The 19,143-nt window shown below is 42.3% G+C and overlaps 1 long non-coding RNA gene across 11 annotated transcripts in view; it reads right to left on the reverse strand.

Annotated features, from left to right (window-relative positions):
* Positions 1-19,143, reverse strand: part of LOC139359884 (uncharacterized) — a 209,466-nt gene that overhangs the window by 53,805 nt on the left and 136,518 nt on the right. The gene's annotated exons all lie outside the window — the stretch shown is intronic.

Genomic DNA, 19,143 nt, shown 5'->3' on the forward strand with positions numbered 1-19,143 from the left:
CTAGTGACTACTGTATTAGATAGTTCCGCTACAGAACACTTCACATTTCCACCATGAAAAACAGGAAGTTCTTCGCACAGCACTGGATTTGAGTGTAATGGGAACATGCATGTCCTAGTATGCCACATCCTTACCACGTGATAATATATTAGGTCATGTCATTCATTTACCTCACCTGCTGGAAAATTTGTATTTATAATCCCTAATCTACAGGGTAAGTAGGATTTTTGACTTATGGAGATGCAGAGGTAAGCATTCCAGATGGAAAGCCCAGCGGGAACAATAAGGCAGGTGGGAGCTGTGGCCCTAGAAAATCAAGGCAGTTAGCTTTGGACAGAGATTAAGAGAGGAATAGGGAAAGAAAAGCAACGTAGATATCAAAGACTCACAGAGAGGATATAATAATAGTCCCCATTTTGCCTCCAACTAGTTGTGTGGCTGGGCTAAGAGGAGACCTTGCCAATCTCACCTTGGATCACTTGCCCTTTTGTTCTCTGAGCCCCAGCTTACACTGGCTCTCTCTCAGCTCATTGGATGTCCCAAGTAACTTCCTTCTTTAGGATCTTCACATTGCCTAAGCCTCAGCCTGGACCACTCTGCACCCCAAGTTTCAACCCTACATGCTGGGCCAACTCCATTTAACCAGCAAACTCCCCTGGCCATTTGTACTCATAGCCCCACATTCAAGTCCATGGCACTCATCACAATGTGTATTTATCAACAACTGGAGTATGTACTTATCTATTTCTCTCTACCCTGCATTTAGCTGTGAGTTTCATGAGAGCCAGGACCATGATCATCTTTGTCCACTGCTGTATTTTCTGAATAAGCAGAGTGCCTAGCACAGAGTAAACACCAGAGCAAACATTGATTGCTAAAGGTATGAAAGTTCTTCAGACCTTAGTTACTGCATCAGCAAAATGGGGGCAATAGTAACAACTGCCCTTGCATTACAAACATATTAGGAGTATAAAACAAGATAGATGATTTTTACATTTAAGACCAGAAAGCTATAAACATTTTTATTATCGAAAGGAATGGTGTTAGTTAAATAGTAGCCAACTATGAGACTCTCTGGTGGCCCTGTTAGATGGACACAGTATAGAACTCAGGAGCTTAGTTGTAAGCTGAGGTCCCAGAGTTGTTAGAAAGTGGCTGGACAGCACTGCTATGAAATTTGCCCTCATAGTACCCAGTTGATTACTGGATGTTTTGTTTGGCACTTGATCTACTAGCTTTTATTTTAATCTAAAGCCTGATGGATTTCATTCCAGAAGGAGGTACATTTTAGGTCTTAGCTAATTACTTCCAAGTCAATCAAAGAGCACCAAACCTTCTGGGCCTCAGTTTCCCCATTTGTTAAATAAGAATAATAATTGCTGTTCTGTTTAACTCATACGTTTGTAAAGATCATGTGAGACAACTAATGGGAACACAGCTGACAAATTATAATGCACTGTGCAAATGTAGGGTGTTCTTATTTGGAAGTAGTATTTGGGCTTCTTGCCCTACAGTGCTGTGTTTACAGGAGGATTGGCCCAAGGCCAACAAGGGTTTTACCATTAAAGAGTATTCAATCTGAGTGACACAGAAAGAATTCTGAGTGTTGACCCCCAACAAGGCCAGAAAGATAAGAAATGCATTGCAATCTTTGCTAGCTCTATTCCAACACCTGCAGACCCTGCCTGGGGAGGCCTTGGGGCAGTGACTGACCTGATTCATAGTCAGGTATCCGGTGCTTTTCCTTCACTACCTGCAGCTAAGAACTTCAAAGGTAGAGCAGAATGATCCCAAGAGGGGTGGACCAACTGAGCCCCACAATTGGGCAAAGCCTTTTCTTTCATCTCAGCGTCCCTGCCCCGACCTGGGACAAGGTGAGGCTGGCATGTCAGCAGCATTCACCTCTCAGTACAGCAGAGGGCACTGGTGCCTTCATCTCAGTCCACACCCAGGCCCATTCTGGAGGGGCGAGTCCTCCTGTGCATGTGTGCAGGTCAGGAGCATACGCCAGGCCCTCTGATACCTGGGAAAAGCACTCCCATCCTCCTCCTCCACCCCAGTGACCACCCCCAACCCCGCTGCAGCCAAAATACATACTCACATGTAGGCATAGAGACATGCAGGCATACACATACGCATATATGCACAATTACATGCGTACACACATATACACACGAACACACATGTGGATAGACACAGTAGGGAGTTTTCAAGTGAATCCCTACAAACTACTATAGCTTAAGCCATTTAACATCTATATGGAACAACAACAACAACAAGACAATTGCCTCAGGTTGGAAAGCTTGAAATTTCTTTTTAATTACGCAAAGAGATGAGTCCATTCCACCAGACAACCAGGAGTTGGTGCAATCAAGTGACCAGGGGGCTGCAGTCTAGAGATCAAAGAACCTTTTCTAGCCCTAACCAACTGTACCACAGTCTGATGTGACCTGAGGTCAGGTACTACCTTCCTGTGCTCCAGTTGTCTCTAACATGAAATAAGGACATTGGTCTCAACATTCCATGCACACTTTAATCTCCATGGCTCTGTTCTCCCCTGCTTCCTTCATCTTCCAAATCACAGACAGGGGAGGTGTCCTGTCTCCGCTCTATTGCCCAATCCCTGAGAAACAGACAGCACAAAGCCAGCTGAGCTAGAGGAGCTCCCTTCCTCCCTTCCAATGGTACTTAAAATGACTTTAGGCACCGATGGCGTGCGTATAGGGCATCATTTTAAGGTGTATGGGTTTATTTGACTAAATTAGAAATCAAGAAAGAGGTCAAAAATGAAGTCAGATGATGATTTTAAAGGGAACTGAGTTCATTCTGTCTTTTGCCTCGGGTAGGTGGGATCCCATAGGAACCTGAGCTTCTGGGGAGATTTGGAGCTGGGGTATTAAGCCTGTAGTTTTTTTATTCTAAGAAATAGGTTTTAGAGGGATGGGCTAGAGAACCAGCACCAAATTTCAGCAAAATTATGAGGTCAGTGACATTTCTGTTCTGTGTTCCTTCCTCCCATTGAGGGCACCTTCGTGTCCCATTTTCGAGACAGCCATCCAATGGCTTCGTGGCAGACACAACTCCCTCCTGACCACTCCCAGGCTTTCTTCCCACCCCCGGAAAACTGCCCTGGTTAAGTGTAGATTTCTAGATGTCACCTGATTTCAATGTAGGAAAGTGGATTTGTGTCCCGAAAAACCACTTCACTTCAACAAAATAGGTAATGCTATCTATGAGGGGCCAGACCTATGCTAGGAGACAAGTAGGGCAAGATCTTGCCCTCAAGGGACTCCATGAGTGACATTCAACTATGTTCCTCCCTGCCTCCGTTCCCTGACAGTTCAAAGCTGTAAACATGATTCTTTTAGGTGGACTTGAGATCCCAGTTGGCTTGAGGCCTGCCCTTCAACCATCCTCAGTCATCCAGAGGAAGCATGTGTCCTGGCAATGCTCATTCTCCACCATCGCCTTCAAATATTAAACATCTGAACCCAAGAGCTCACCATGTCTTCTCCATTTCCGATCACAGAGTTCAAATGCCCAGCTTATTGATAATGCACTTGGAAATCTGTTTTCTTTCTTCTCTAAGGGAATTGTGTAAAATGTCCATTTCCTCAAATCAAAACATTTCCAAGAGAATTAGCCAATTTGTTGACTTATTAAAAATAACAGCATTATAAGGGAAGAGATGGCTTGGACTCTGCAGGAGAAAACCAGAAAATTAATTCTTCACAGATTCTTAACTTTCGAAGCACACAGTAGTCCAGTGTGACGGAGTAATCGTATGCTCCTCTGTTTTGCAACTGGGGCAACTAGAGTTCCCCCATGTCACCCAAAAGACCCACATAGGCATATTCCATCATTGCTGAAGGTTTGAGAATGGTGCCTATCTAACAGGGTGCCTGTCCTTGATCATTACCATGGTGACTGTTTTAATATGTCTGAGTGTGTCTGGGAGGACTGGGCAGTCACACCCAGTGACTCTGTCCCATGCATGTTAAATGGGAAGAGCCTGGGGTGTCAAGCTGTTCATCTGAGCCCCCTACAGAGGACATGACCAGACATCAGGAGAGCAGGTTCTACTCCTAACAAGCTTTCTGCCAGTGGAGCTCTGGGAGCAGAGCCAAGCACCTCCCGCTCCAGGTCTCAATTTCCTCATCTGTAAAACTATGACTTTGGCTTGGAAGCAGGCTGCTGTTGAACCAATTCTGAACCATAATAAAGTTTTCCCTGAAATGAGGAAAGATGAGGCCTGCCTAGTGAGTTCCTCTCAAAGCCATACGTATTCAGTTTTAAAAACTGTCCTTTATCTTGACCACAGGTCTTGCTTACAGATAATGTTAAAATTTCACTTTAAAAAATTAAACAATCGTGCAAATAAATGATAGTTGAATTCTGTTTTGTTTTTAATGTCTTAACTTGGCAAAATTAAAAGTTGGCCAAAAAAACAAAAACAAAAACAAAAACCAGCAAGTCCTTGTCAGTCCTCAAAATATCTTTAGAATTATACAGGTCTATGAAATTGAAAGAACTAGGAACCACTGGGTTGGATGGTCTCTAAGCTCCCTTCTGGCTGGGATTCTCACTGTGTCTGCCACACCTGTTGATGGAAAGTCCATCACGGCCCTTACTAAGAAAAGTAGTTGTCCATTTTTCAGTGTTTTAGTGGTTCTCAACTATGGCTACACCTAGGTTCACACAGCAGCCTTAAAAAGAATATTGAATCCCCAGCGTCCCTCACCCAAATAAATGGAATTGGAGTCCCTAAGAACGCAGCCCAGGAATGGGCACTTGGTTAAAATCTCTCCAGGTAGTCGCACAAATGTGCAGCTAGGAATAAGAACCACTGACTGAGGACCAGGCGCTGTGGCTCACAACTGTAATCCCAGCACTTTCGGAGGCCGAGGTGGGTGGGTCACCTGAGGTCAGGAGTTCAAGACCAGCCTGGCCAACATGATGAAACCTCGTCTGTACTAAAAATATAAAAATTAGCCAGGCGTGGTGGTGTGTGCCTGTAGTCTCAGCTACTCAGGAGACTGAGGCAGGAGAATCACTTGAACCTGGGAGGCAGAAGTTGCAGTGAACTGAAATCATCACTGTATTCTAGCCTGGGTAAAAAAAAAACCCACTGACTGAGATGTTCACAGGCCTGAATGTGTAACAGAATAACTTGGGGGAATTTGATAAAAATTCAGATTTCTAGGCTCTACACCAGACTTACTAAGTCAGAAACTCAGAAACTCAGAATCTCTAGGGCCAAGGCATCTCCATGTTTGCAAACTTCCCAAGTAAGTTTATTGCAGTCAGGCCTTAGACTGATATTTATAAACCACAGGTAGCTATTACATGTTAAGTTGGGGGGTCTCAGGAAGGTTCACTGCTCCTCTATGCTGTTTTTCTGACAAAAGGGTCAATCTGAAATATCAACATCTAGGAGTTTTTCATTTCCCCACAGCATCCTCCATTGGAATGTCTCTGTCTAGGAGTCCAATAACTTCAACCAGCCCATTTCATCTGAATGAATTTGAATTGAAAGAAGGATGAGTAGGTAATGCAGAAAGAGGTAGAAAAGTGCCAGAAATACGGGTTTCTCTGTCACTCTCTTGCCCTGCCTGGCTCTAGATATGCCACATACTTGAGCTGCTTCTCAGGAACGGTGGCCATGACATTAGACCATCCACAAACCCTCTTGCACAGATCCGCAGGTCCCCTAGCACAATACAGGTAGGCCACTGGCCATCAAGGGTAGAGGTAAACTCCCCATGAGAGCATTCATGTTAGACCATTGCTCAGCATATCCAGAAGTGAAATGTTCAGCAAAGCTTCAGCTGTCTACATTCACATTTTTATCAGCTTAAGCTTCCCTTTGAGATGCTGAGCTTTGTTTGCTATGTTCCTAAGCAAAGCCCAAAGGAGTTGGAAACCTTCACAAAATAATATTAAGCATCCAAAGGCTTTTGCATGAAAGAAATGGTTGAGACAAGATCTACTATAAAATAGACTAGTGACAAATGACAGCAAAGAAATGCATCCAGAGCATAAAGACTGTGCTTATGCCTCCAAATCTCCATGAAATGCTCATGAGAATAGTAAGGGTTGGAATCCAGGAGGAAATGCTACATCTAAAAGGCCTCCAATCTAAAGCATCAGCCCTGCATGTCTGCCCTTCCTTAGCCCAGCCTCCCAGCCCAGATTTAAGATATGATTGTTTTTAAAAGGGAGTAACAGACACTGAGCTGGCTCCTGAGAGGATAAGCATTGAACACACGCATTCATTCATTCATTCATTCCATAGTAATGGTAATAGTCAATATTTATTGAGCCCTTATTGTGTAAAAGACATTAATCACTTTTCACTTTTATTTTTATGTATTTTTAATAAAATAAAGTTTAATAAATTTATTTAATAAAACTTAATAAAATAAAGACAGGTTCTCTCTCTGTCACCAGGGCTGGAGTGCAGTGGCATGATCCTAGCTCACTGCAGCCTTGAACTCCTGGGCTCAAAGGATCCTCCCACCTCAGCCTTCTGAGTGGCTGGGACTACAGGTGTGCACAACTATGCCTGGATAATTTTTTTAAAAAATTATATTTGTAGAGATGGGGGTCTCACTTTAGTGCTGAAGCTGGTCTCAAACTCCTGGGCTCAAGTGATCCTCCCACCTTGACTTTCCAAAGTGCTGGGATTACAGGTATGAGCCACTTCACCCAGTCAACACTACTCTAATCACTTTAAATGTAATAATGCATTTGCAATTCACAAAGATTCTTTAAGATGGGTACCATGATTAGCTACATTTTGTAGGTAAAGAAACTGAGACACAGATGGCTAAGTCACTTCTACAGGAACACACAAGAAGCACCTGTAGGAGTCAGGGCCCAAACCTAGACAGCCTGGCTCCAGGAACATGTACCAGGCACTGAGCCAGACATCTGGGGATACAACGGTGGGCGGTCGTGCAGAGTGCCAGGATGGTGAAAGGTTAAGTTCGAGGCCAGGAAGGCAGTGGGAGGGTTGTGGGAGGTAGATCTCCCACTGATCCACCAGTGGCTTTTCCCCTCTGTAGCGTGTTCCTCTGTCTGTAAAATGTGAGGGTGACCTAAATATTCTCTAAGACATCCTTAGATCAAAAGGGATCAGAAACATAAAGTAGTGGACTAGGCTGTGGAACACAGTGGACAGGAGTTTCTGTATGTGTAGAGAAGGAGTGGTTTAAAGAGGGAAAGCAAGCCCCTGAAGAAAGATGGAAAGATCCACTCTGTCCTGCTCTATAATCTGGGGGACGGGGGCAGGGGAGGCGGAAAAGGAACCACCCAAAGCCTCCTTCTCTATCATCTGGGAAGCTTGTGCACAACTGACGAGAGAGGGCAAAGCAAAAAAAAAAAAAAAAAAAAAGAAAAAAAAAAAAAACAACAAGAATAGCTTTTCCTCTGCTCCCTGGTGAGTTTTCCTTTAAATGATGTATCAGCTGTCACTATAAAGGGAATTAGAGACACAGGGAGTTTGAGACAGGAACTTTGCTGGTCATTTCAGTGTACATGTTCCCAACAACCAACAGCATCAAATATTCATCCCCATCTGAAAGCAACCCTGCCAAGGCATCAGAAAAGTGCATTTGCTAAATACCTAAACATCTGGACAGCAGCCTTTCCAGAGGAATCAGAGCCAGAGAGAGCAGAGTCAGAGCTCAAAGTGACAGCGTAACTAGCTTAAGCAGATGAAAGGACAAAGGTAGCCAGCCCTGCCATTGAGTGGGGCAGGCTGGTACGAGAAGAGACTTGGCAATGAGCCCCCAGTTTACAGCAATGGCCTTGGCTAACAAACAAAATGTGTTGGTCTCTCCATCTTGCTCCAAGGTCAAAAATGAACCTCCTGTTCCATCTTTATCCCAATCAAACAATCTGATTCTAGGCCACTCTTTGAGCTTGGCAAAGCACAACCAACACCCTTCATGATGTGCTGCACTTTTGCAGATTAATTTGGATCTGTTCCCGTGACAGCAATCAGCCTGGGACCTGATGCTTTTGGCTGAGCATACTTTACAGCTCCTGGTAGCACCAACACCATGAACCTCCCTCTCTTCCCCTCTCTGACTCTCTTTATTTTTGTTTCCTCTCTCTCTAATAAAGCTACCATGAATTTCTTTAAAACGAATATTTAAAAAATGCTATGTTCTAATAGGTAAGCATGGTACTATATGGCCCAGCAATTCCACTCCCAGGTATATATACCCCCCAAAACTGAAAACACATGCCCGTACAAAAACTTGTGCACAAGGGTTCATAGCAGCATTCATCTATTAAAAGAGCTCAAGAGTGGAAAAAACCCAAAAGTCCATTGATGGATGAAGAAATAACAAAATGTGGTAATTCCATACAATGGAATATTATTCAGCCATTAAAAAAAATGAATTACTGATATATGCTACAACATGCATGAACCTTGAAAACATTATGCCAAGTGAAAAAAGCCAGTTCCAAAAGACCATATATTGTATGATTCCGTTTGCATGAAATGCCTAGAATAGGCAAATCTATAGAGACAGAAAGTGGATTCGTGGTTGCTTAGGGTTGGGGTGACGGTATGGGGGAGTGACTAACTGCTAATGCATATGAGGTTTCTTGTAAATGAGAGAAAGATGTTCTAAAATTAGATTGTGATAGTGGTTGCAGCACCCTGTGAATATACTAAAAAACATTAAATCATATACTTTAAATGGGTGAATTGTATGGTGCATGAATCATATCCCAATAAAGCTGTTTTAACATGAATATATTCCTTAAATATGCTTTATAATGCAATATCATAAAGCTTACAAGGTATTTAGCTGAACTACATTCTTACACAGCCCTAGAGAAAGCAGAAGTGAAAGTTCTGATTATCTCCTTCCTCCTTTTCTTACTGCAGAGAGATGTTCTCACAAAAGTGGGAAATAATTGCCTAATACATTTCACCTCACATTTCAATCTCAAGCAGATGAAAATCAGGTGTTTTTATAGCTGCAGAGGTCCAAGTAAATGATCACGGTTTAGCCAAAAAGAAGAATGATGGAAACTGGATACACCGAAGAGGTTTTTTTGACATGATATGATAAAATAGAAATATAATCAGGTACAGAAGTCTCACTCTAATGAACAATAGAAAACAGGAGACAATCTTTGGTCCTGTATTGTTAGATATTTGCCTGCAAGAGGCAGAGGAAGTGTCCTAAGACTTCAAGATTCTTCTCTTCTAGTCACACTTCCCTGAGGCAGGGACAAAGGGTTCAGCTTGCCTCCCAGAGCTACTGAGATGGACAATGCCGGGGACCTAGAAAACCCTCGGGTTCTGTCTTCATTGTGACCCCCATATTCCCTGGCAGGATCTCTTTCAGATTGCATTGGCTATTTGGTGCCATTGGTGCTATAGAGCCTTGGCTGTATGACCCTGGGAAGGTTGCTTGACTTTGGCAGTGTTCAACTTCTTAGCAGGAAATTAGTTCCTGCCATGCCACCTCTGAGGCTTGTTCTGAAAGTTAAGTGAGGCTGGGCATGGTAGGTCACACCTGTAATCCCAGCACTTTGGGAGGCCAAGGTGGATGGATCACCTGAGGTCAGGAGTTCAAGACCAGCCTGAGCAACATGCTTAAACCCCATCTTCACTAAAAATACAAAATTAGCTGGGCGTGGTGGCACATGCCTGTAATCCCAGCTACTTGGGAGGCTGAGGCAGGAGAATTGCTTGAACCAGGGAGGCAGAGGCTGCAGTGAGCCGAGATCACACCATTGCATTCCAGCCTGGGCAACAAGAGGGAAACTCCTTCTCAAAAAAAAAAAAAAAAAAAAAAAAAGGAAAGGAAATTAAGAGAAATCATGATGGGAAATCCTTTGAAGACTATAAAATACTTTTCACATGTAAAGGTTTGTTCTAACTAATCTGCATCTTGAAACAACGTGAGTTTTGGCCATAGGGCATTAACTCTCAGATGTGAGGGTATCTGTGGTCACATGCAGACCATGCCACTGCAATGTGGGAAGACCCATCAATATTCAGAAAAGCAGAGCCTCTGAGAACCAAAGAATATTGAAATCAAGAGGAACTTAGAAAGTACCTGAATCAAGGGTCCCCAAACCCTGGGCCATGGACTGGTACTGGTTTGTGGCCTGTTAGGAACTAGGCCGCATAGCAGGGGGTGAGCAGCAGGGGAGCAAGCGAAGTGGGGCTCCACCTCCAGTCAGATGAGCAGTTGCATTAGGTTCTCAGAGGAGCACAAACCCTATCGTGAACTGTGCACGCGAGGGATCTAGGTTGTGCGCTCCTTTTGAGAATCTAATGCCTGATGATCTGTCACTGTCTCCCATCACCCCCAGGTAGGACCATCTAGTTGCAGGAAAACAAGCTTAGGCTCCCACTGATTCTACATTATGCTGAGTATGTAATAGTAATAGAAATAAAGTTCTCAATAAATGTAGTGCCCTTGAATCATCCCTAAACCATCCCCCACCCCCATGCCATCTGTGGAAAAATTGTCTTCCATGAAACCAGTCCCTGGTGCCAAAAATGTTGAGAACTGCTGATCTAGTAGTCCTTACTGGTACTTAAATCTTCTGCCTAACTATGTTGACAAATAATTCAGAGTCAAATCAATGGACTTTGTGTTCTGATCAACTTAAGCACCGTTTTTTCTACTTAGGAGGCAGATCCCAGCAGACCCACCTGAAAGACTCAACTAAATTAAATCCAACAAATCATTTGTGCGCAGACTTGGGCTAGAAATTGGAGGTGGATGCCTGCTGTGTTGGAGCTTCTGATCTGGTTGGAGAAATAAACTTACGTATTTGAGTCAATCAGAAGACAATTCGAGGCAGTGTTTAAGCCAAACACCAGACGGCATGTAGAGTCCCTGTATTAGTTTCCTATGGCTGTTGTAACAAATTACCACATACTTGGTGGCTTAAAACAACACAAATGTATTCTCTTACAGTTCTGGAGGCTAGGAGTATAAACCATGTTTTATAAGGCTAAAGTCAAGGAATTGGCAGGGCCGGTTCTTTCTATACGCTTTGGGGAGATAATCTGTTCCGTGCCTCTTCCAGCTTCTCGTGGCTGCCAGCCTTCCTTGGTGTATGGAGGCACCATTCCAATCTCTGCTTCCCTAGTCACACTGCCTTCTCCTCTTCTGCAGTCACAGCTCTCTCCGCCTACCTCTTCTAAGGACATTTGTGATTACATATAGCACCACTCAGATAATCCAACATAATCTCACCATCTCAAGATTCTTAATTTAATCACATTTGCAATGTCCTTTTTGCTATATAAGGCAACATTTGCAGGTTTGGGAGATTAGGACCTAGATATTTTTGGATGCCACAATTCAGCTTATCACAGTCCTCAATAGCACCAATGGTTGGTCGGGTGCGGGGAGCAGTGGGGATAAATCAATTTTGACCAGGAAAGATGGTTTGAGGATAACGGAGTTAGGATCAACTTAAACATGGACAGAATTTGATCAGGAAGAGAGAAAGAAGAGCACTACATTGATCAATAAAAATAATGAAAATAATCAATTAGGCTGGTATTAAGCATCATTTATGAGCTCATATTTGTGCTAAGTCCTTCAATCTGTAGGGAGATCAAATTCCCGAACACTTGGTCTCTGTCTCAAGAAGCCTTTAATGTATTAGGAAATGAAACATATATGTGCATAAAGCAGTGAATATACCACTCAGTGCTTTCCACTGGGAAAAGGAGTTCAGTGTAAGCTGTGGTCAGCACAGCCTCACTAGGAGAAGGGGGCCTTACATGGGTCACCCACTCTTTCAAACAGCCAGTAGGGGTGGGGATGGGCTGAGGAGGATGAAGGCTAAGAGGGGGCAGGAAGCTTGGCAAGAGGCAGCTCACCGGAAACCTTATCCAGCACAGTTACAGTAGAACAGTGGGACTGAAGCCAGGCTCCAGCAAATCAGGAGAAAATGGATGGGTAAGAATTGGAGGCACAGCAAGAAAGAAGGGGAGAAAAATAAGAAGAAATGGGCACTCTTTCTAAAAAGAGTGACCAGTCAGAAAAAATTAGGGGGTGGAGTTTGGTTTTGTTCAAGAGAAGAGAAATCTGATCATACTTGAAAGAGAAAAAGAGGAGGAAAGGGTAAAATCAGAAATCCTGGAGAATGAGGTGATATTCGTGAACTGCAACTTGTAAAAACATCTTTGGTCTGGCACACTGTTCTCAGGATGAGGAAGGTGGCTGAGAACACAGCTCCAGGGTTAACCCTGAGGCCACCTCTCCCCTCTTCATTGGTCCATTGGTGAGGGTAGGGGGCTGCATCCTGCTGGGTCACTTTGACATTTCCCTAAAGTTTGCAGGATTTATTTAGAAACACATTTTAGCTGGCAATAGAGGTAAGGGAGGTAAGAATTATCCCTCTAACTATTTCAGGCCCCATTCCAGTACTAATGAGGTATCAAATCATTAATAGGTGGAGAAGCTTGTTAGCCTTGGCTTCGCGTTTTTGTTGATAGTGAAATACTGTCCTTAAGCCTTCTGTCTCATTTGTTAGCAATGTCCACCTTTTTCAATTCTCTCTAGGCGACAAGAAGGCATGGTATCAGAGGCAGAGAAAAAGGGAGGTGAGCTGGAGGGCAGACAGGTAGGTAGGTGTTCTGTGATCTCTGCTGAAAGGATGAAACTTAAACATAGAACCCCTAAACCTTTGGCTCTCAGGTCATGAGAATATTTCAACTCAATTGAACAAGGATTTATCGGGACCTGCTGTGTGCCCGCCACTCTGCTGGATGTTGACACAACATGGTTACGATTTATTTCCTGGCCCTTATGGAGGTCATGCCTTTTGTGGGAGGTAGAATGAAAACAATTACATCCATCAAAATTTCATTCTTCTGTATGCAACACAATCCTGAAAAATAGGGAAAGGTATTCAGGGCTAGTTGGGAACATTGTCATTCTGAACAAAATCAGGATTTGTGGCATGAAGAAAGACAGGAAGGGCCGGGCATGGTGGCTCATGCCTGTAATCTCAGCACTTTGGGAGGCCAAGGTGGCCAGATCACCTGAGGTCGGGAGTTCAAGAGCAGCCTGACAAACATGGAGAAACCCTGTCTCTACTAAAAAATACAAAATTAGCTGGGTGTGGTGGTGGCGCCTGTAATCCCAGCTACTCAGGAGACTAAGGCAAGAGAATGACTTGAACACAGGAGGTGGAGGTTACAACAAGCTGAGATCGCGCCATTGCACTCCAGCCTGGGCAATAAGAGCAAAACTCTGTCTAAAAAAAAAAAAAAAAGACAGGAATAACACAGATTTAGAGGGCACTAACCGGTCTTCCAGAGCAACCAACTCTAATACAGTTTAAGGGGGCTGTACCCAAAATAGGAATCAAGTGATATGGAAGCATAAGGAAAGAAGAGATTAATTCTCATACTGGGGTGGATAGGGGGCACCTATTATGGTTGACAGAGACATTTTTTCACCACGGAATTTAGACTTGAGCTAGATTTGAAGAATTATCAAACTTTCACCAGGTTAGAGAATAGGATGCCCCATGGATTTGGAACTAAGAGCACTGAGGTGGGGAAGTGCTTGACAGATTTAGTGAATGGCAAATACGGGAAGAGAAGAGGTATTGGAGGCTGTGGCACATGAGGGTAGAGAGGAATTTGAATGGTATGCAATACCATGCTGAGGAGTTTTAACTTCATCCTGCATACAATAGGGAGTCGTAGAAGATTTTTTTTAAGTAAACTAAAGAGACAGTAAATATATCAGTTAGCTATTGCTGCCTAACAAATTACTCCAAAATCTCAGTAGCTTAAGGCTACTCCTAACATTTCTTTCTCGTTTACAAGACATGGCTATTTATCTTCTATCTTTGATCCTAGGGAGGATGATACTTTTTTTTTTTTTTTTTTAGACAAAGTCTTGCTCTGTCACCCAGTCTAGAGTGCAGTGGCACGATCTTGGCTCACTGCAACCTTCGCCTCCCGGGTTCAAGCAATTCTCCTGCCTCAGCCTCCCGAGTAGCTGGGACTACAGGCACCCGTCACCACACCCCACTAAGTTTTTGTATTTTTAGTAGAGGCGGGGTTTCGCCGTATTAGCCAGGATGGTCTCAATCTCTTGACCTAGTGATCTGCCTGCCTTGGCCTCCCAAAGTGCTGGGATTACAGGAGTGAGCCACCTCACCCAGCCGGCAGGATGATTCTTTGCTAGAAAAGAAAAGCTTAAGAGAAAAGTGGGGACCTGCAGGTGGCCACACAGCAAGTATCATGCCAGAGCTGCCACTGAGGTCAGAGGGCATACCTCAATTCCTTTGATTCTTCCTTGATCGCTTTCACTGACAGGTGTCCATCTCAGCCATACTCTTGACATTGATTATTTTTTTCCTCATTTTCTCATTGTCTGTGGGCAAACCTGGTCTCATCAAGTAACTTAGCTTCCTCAGTTACACAGATGCCTGCTTCTCTTGTTAGACACACAGGGTAAGTACAATAAAGATTTCTTGCCTTGATTATCATCTTTTTTTCCAGTTACTTTGCCTGTATCATAAGGTCGAGTGTTATTTACTAATTTCTCCCACCTATGGAGCACCTGTTAGGAATTAGATTCAGCAGCCAGGACATCTTGGAGAAACAGCAACAGGCTGCTCCTATGCTCTCTGGGAACACCGTGTTCATCAGGCTGTCTTGGTGTTTCTGAGCCCCAGTGTTTAATTTATTAACTACTCTTCAGTTTGGTGATGGGGAAGAGACCTAAAATTAATAGGTCCATGCCCTATAATTGATTTTACACCATTCTAAATGGGTTGGGATCAGTTTAAAGAAGGTTTGGAGATGGGTTCTAATCCTTACCAGGCCACTTACTAGCAATAAGTTACCGAAGTCACTTAATATTATTGAACTAGCTTTTTGTGTGTGTAAAATGGGGATAATGATAATTTGCACTACACAGTGGCTGTTGGGGTCAAATAAGATAAAGTGATATAAATGTTTTGTAAATAGTACTATGCACAGGCACATTATAAAAGTTTTCCAGGAAGCCTACTACCTTTCCTTATATCCTAATTCCTTACCCCTTAAATCTCAATCATAACGATCGTCATCAAAGAGGTCTTCTCAACAAGTCGAATCCAATCTAGTCTGACTTCAAAGTACTAATATTTCTTGTTCTTTCTAAAGCAAGAAAAAATATGATTTCAGGTTATGCTTCTTTCAAAAACAGAAGTTTATATTTTATATGGCTTTCCATTCCCAACACCACCACATATGAGAGGGATATTGACAGAGAGCCAATTTAGAGGAGAGGGTTCAAGATGGCATAGGTAGGTGATTTGAAAGAGCAAAGAAAAAACAGGAAAAACGAAGACTATTTTGCAACTAGAGGTATGATGATAGCTAAGGTCAGTTTTTGAAAGGACCACTGTGAACCTGAAGGGTCAGGTTTATTTGTTTTTGTTTCAATTTGTTTTGTTTTCTATAGGCCCTTGTCTTAACTCAAGTTTCCTAGGAAACAGAGAGCCTGAGGTAAGGTTTAAGGGTTGAGATTCTATTTGAGAGGTGCAATCCCAAGGCAATGAGAGAGGGGGAAAGAGGAAGTGATTGCTGCGTGACATGTTAATATACTGTGTGATTAATGTCATGTGTTAACATATATCATGAGCCATGGAGAGACACAGCTGATCATTGTTCAGTCCACATGCTTCATCACACAGGTTCTCTTCAAACAGAGACAACGGTAAAAGTGTGCCTTGGAACAGTCTGTGAAACGAAGCAACAAAAGGATATTTACCCTCCTATCATCTTTGCATTGGTCAAAATTTGACCACTCAGGGAATGAACTCCCCTGCATGCCCAGGTGGCCCCTCAGCAGCTATTTGGGATGTCAGATCTCACTCCTTATGGTAGAGCATTTCATCTATGTCTGGAAGCAGTAGGAGTAGCCAAAAACTCCAGATGCATAACTGGTTGGCCAGGCTACAAAGCAACAGCAAAAGGAGATGTGGCCGCTTTCTGGACAAGTGACTGGTGGGCCCCAGGAAATGAAACCATACAGACTCACGCTGACTCAGCGTCTGTAGCTGTCATTCTCAGAGTGGCCTCTACTATGAGCGGTCTCTCAAAGAAGGGCAGACATGGTGGTGGCTGAGATGGACAAGCAGCTGAGGGTGCAGAGATTAGGGTGCCAAGCAGATAAGAAGAGGTACATAAGAGACATTCTATACAGGCTCCTTTGTTCAGTATCTTTTGGTGCCAACTAGGTACCAGGCACTTGCCTGACCATGAGACTACAAAATAAATTAATAAATCTCACTAAGTCACAGCCACTTCCTCAAAGGCATGCACAGCTCTGTAGATGCAACAGAGACATGGGCAAATTATTGCAATATAAAATGATAAAATGATAAGCACAGTATATAGAAGGCATAATACAGAGGCATGCTAGAATGCTATTGCTCAAGCAGAAGGGGAAACAGCCTTAAGAGCTGTACAGATGTGGATTGGGCTGCTTCACAAAGTAGTGGATTTCCTGTCTCTGAAGTGTTCAAGCACCAGCTGCCAGCCACCAAACTAATATGCCATATGGAAGACAAAAGCATCCAGTAGATGAACTAAATGAGGCTTGAGACCACTCCAGTTCTGGACTGCTATATTCTTATGGTGGATTTATACTTGACATCCACAGCCAGATAGCTCCATTGGTTAGAAATTTTCATTAAATATCTACATTTGAGGGTCCCATATAAGCTGGTAGTTTTGTTTCAGTTTTGTCCAGACCATACCCTGAACCCCATCTGCTTGTGTCGTAAACACATGTCTTTGGTCACCAAGAGGGCAGGATGAGAGAGTATGACAGATTGCCTTACTGCTTCTAGCACAGAAAAAATAGTTTATACCAGGAACAGCCAACTGGAAAATATACTAGAACATACAATAGCCGATATAGCAACAAAATTATAAATATCTCTAAACTAATCCCACAAAGAACACATATAATACATAGAATTTTCATGTATTCAAAAAATTTGAACAATTAAAAGGCATTAAAGAAGATGTGAAAAAAGTAAAGGGCCATTCCATGTTATTAGATGGAGCAACTTAGTGTAGAAATGTCATTTCTCACTAAATTAATCCATAAATCCAATGCAATTCCAATAAACATTCCAGCAGAATATTCTGAGGGACTTGAAGACTTGACTCTAAAATTTATATGAAACAATAATGGTACAAAAATAGCAAAATCTATTTTGAGAGCAAAGAGAAGGTATCTGTTCTATATGATAGTAAGATACACTACAAGTCAAAATATATTTTTATGAAGGATGCTAGTGACACAGTTGCAGAGAAGGAGATCAATAGAGCAAAATAAAGAGCTCTGAAAAAAATAGTATAAAATAGGGAAGGATCACAAACCAGTGAGAAAAGGATGGGATGTTTGTTCAATGTAGTTGAGGAAACTGACTGACTCTATGAAGAAAAATCAAGTTAGGTCCTTGCTTCAGACCATACATAAAAATAGTCCCATACATAAAAATAGTCTTCAGACCATACATAAAAATATGTTAAGGACCTAAATGTGAAAAGTAAAATTATTAAAATAATACAAATGAATGTAGATAACGTCTTTGTGACTTCGGAGTAGAAAAGGACTTTTTGAACAAAATGCCCAAATTGTAAAACATATTTAAATTTGATCCATCTGACTACATCAATGAAATTATGCTTGACTAACAACCCCACAAATCTGATAAATAGGTGGCAAATTGGAAGAAGATTTTTCATCATTTAAACAAACAGATGGATATCTACACCATAATAGGAATCTTAGAAATAAAGAAAAAAATAGAAAATGCAATAAAAAACAAAGAATATAGATATGTTATAGAAGGGTGGGGTGGCCATATCATTTATTAACTTAACCGGGACACCTTAACAGTGAAAAAAGACACTTTGAATAACTTCACCAGGGCAACAGCCAAAAACCTGGACTGTACCAAGAAAACCAGGACTTGTAGTCACTAGATAGAAGGGGAAACTGTAATAGCTAATAGAAGAGATGAAGAGATGCTTAGCCTTATTAGTAATAATATAATTAAATAAATGCAAAATACAATAACAATGAGATACCGCTTTCTACCCCTTAAGGCTGCAAAAATTAGAAAACTGTGTAATACCAAGTTTTGGCTAAATGGGTACCATTGGCAAGTGTTAAATGATGTAATTTCTCTAGCAAACAATCTGACAATACCAAATGGAATTAAGTAGATTTACACTCTAAGGTCCAGTAATTCCATTCTTGTGTATATACCCTGGAAACATGCATAAAAGACCACAAGTAGAGAAGTGCAAGGATGTTTTTTTGCAGCACTGTGTTAACAGGCTGCTAGAGGCAACCTAAGTGTCCATCACAAGGGGAGCAGGTAACAAAAAGCAATAGGCGCGTATGACGGAATCAGATACTTCGACTGAAGCCATGACCTGGATGTGTATACAGCAGCACAGATGTCAAAACCATAATGTTGAGGGAAACATAGTCCATACAGAACGAGATTAACACAAGGCCATTTGTGGAAATAAAAGTACATACATAAACAAAACAACACTGTGTGTTTTCAAGGATAAAAGCGTATTCCAGGTCATATATAAGACACATTACAGTGGTTGCCTAGGATGAAGAAAGGATGAGGAAGTATGGGAATGTGAATTGGAAATAAAAAGGTGAAAATACTAAAAGAAAAAAGAAGAGGAACTTTGATCTTTACTCATCATAAACTGATGAGTATGATTAACTCAACAATGAGCTGCTGAGTTAAATAACCAGCCAACAAAAACAAAAATGTTTCTCCCCCATTGAGGATAGGTCCAGCGTGTCACTTTCTAAGATGAAGTCCCTCGGACCCCAGTTAATCTTATCTTCTTTAAACCCTCATTAGTCAGAACCTAATCCCCCAATTTCTTTTTCTCAATCATAGTTCTTTGTCTGCATAGGGGGTCAATCCTCTCAGTCTAGATTAAGAAAAATATGACAGCTTATGAGAAGTTTACAGGAGATCTATCTCACCAAACTCAAGGGCATGCAAATGCCAGACAGGCTCACGAATGACAGTGGCATGGGGCCTACGTTATTCTGCACAGGACCATGTAGTCAAGCT

This window comes from Macaca nemestrina, chromosome 18 (genome assembly GCF_043159975.1).
Source record: "Macaca nemestrina isolate mMacNem1 chromosome 18, mMacNem.hap1, whole genome shotgun sequence".
In the NCBI taxonomy this organism is placed as follows: domain Eukaryota; kingdom Metazoa; phylum Chordata; class Mammalia; order Primates; family Cercopithecidae; genus Macaca; species Macaca nemestrina.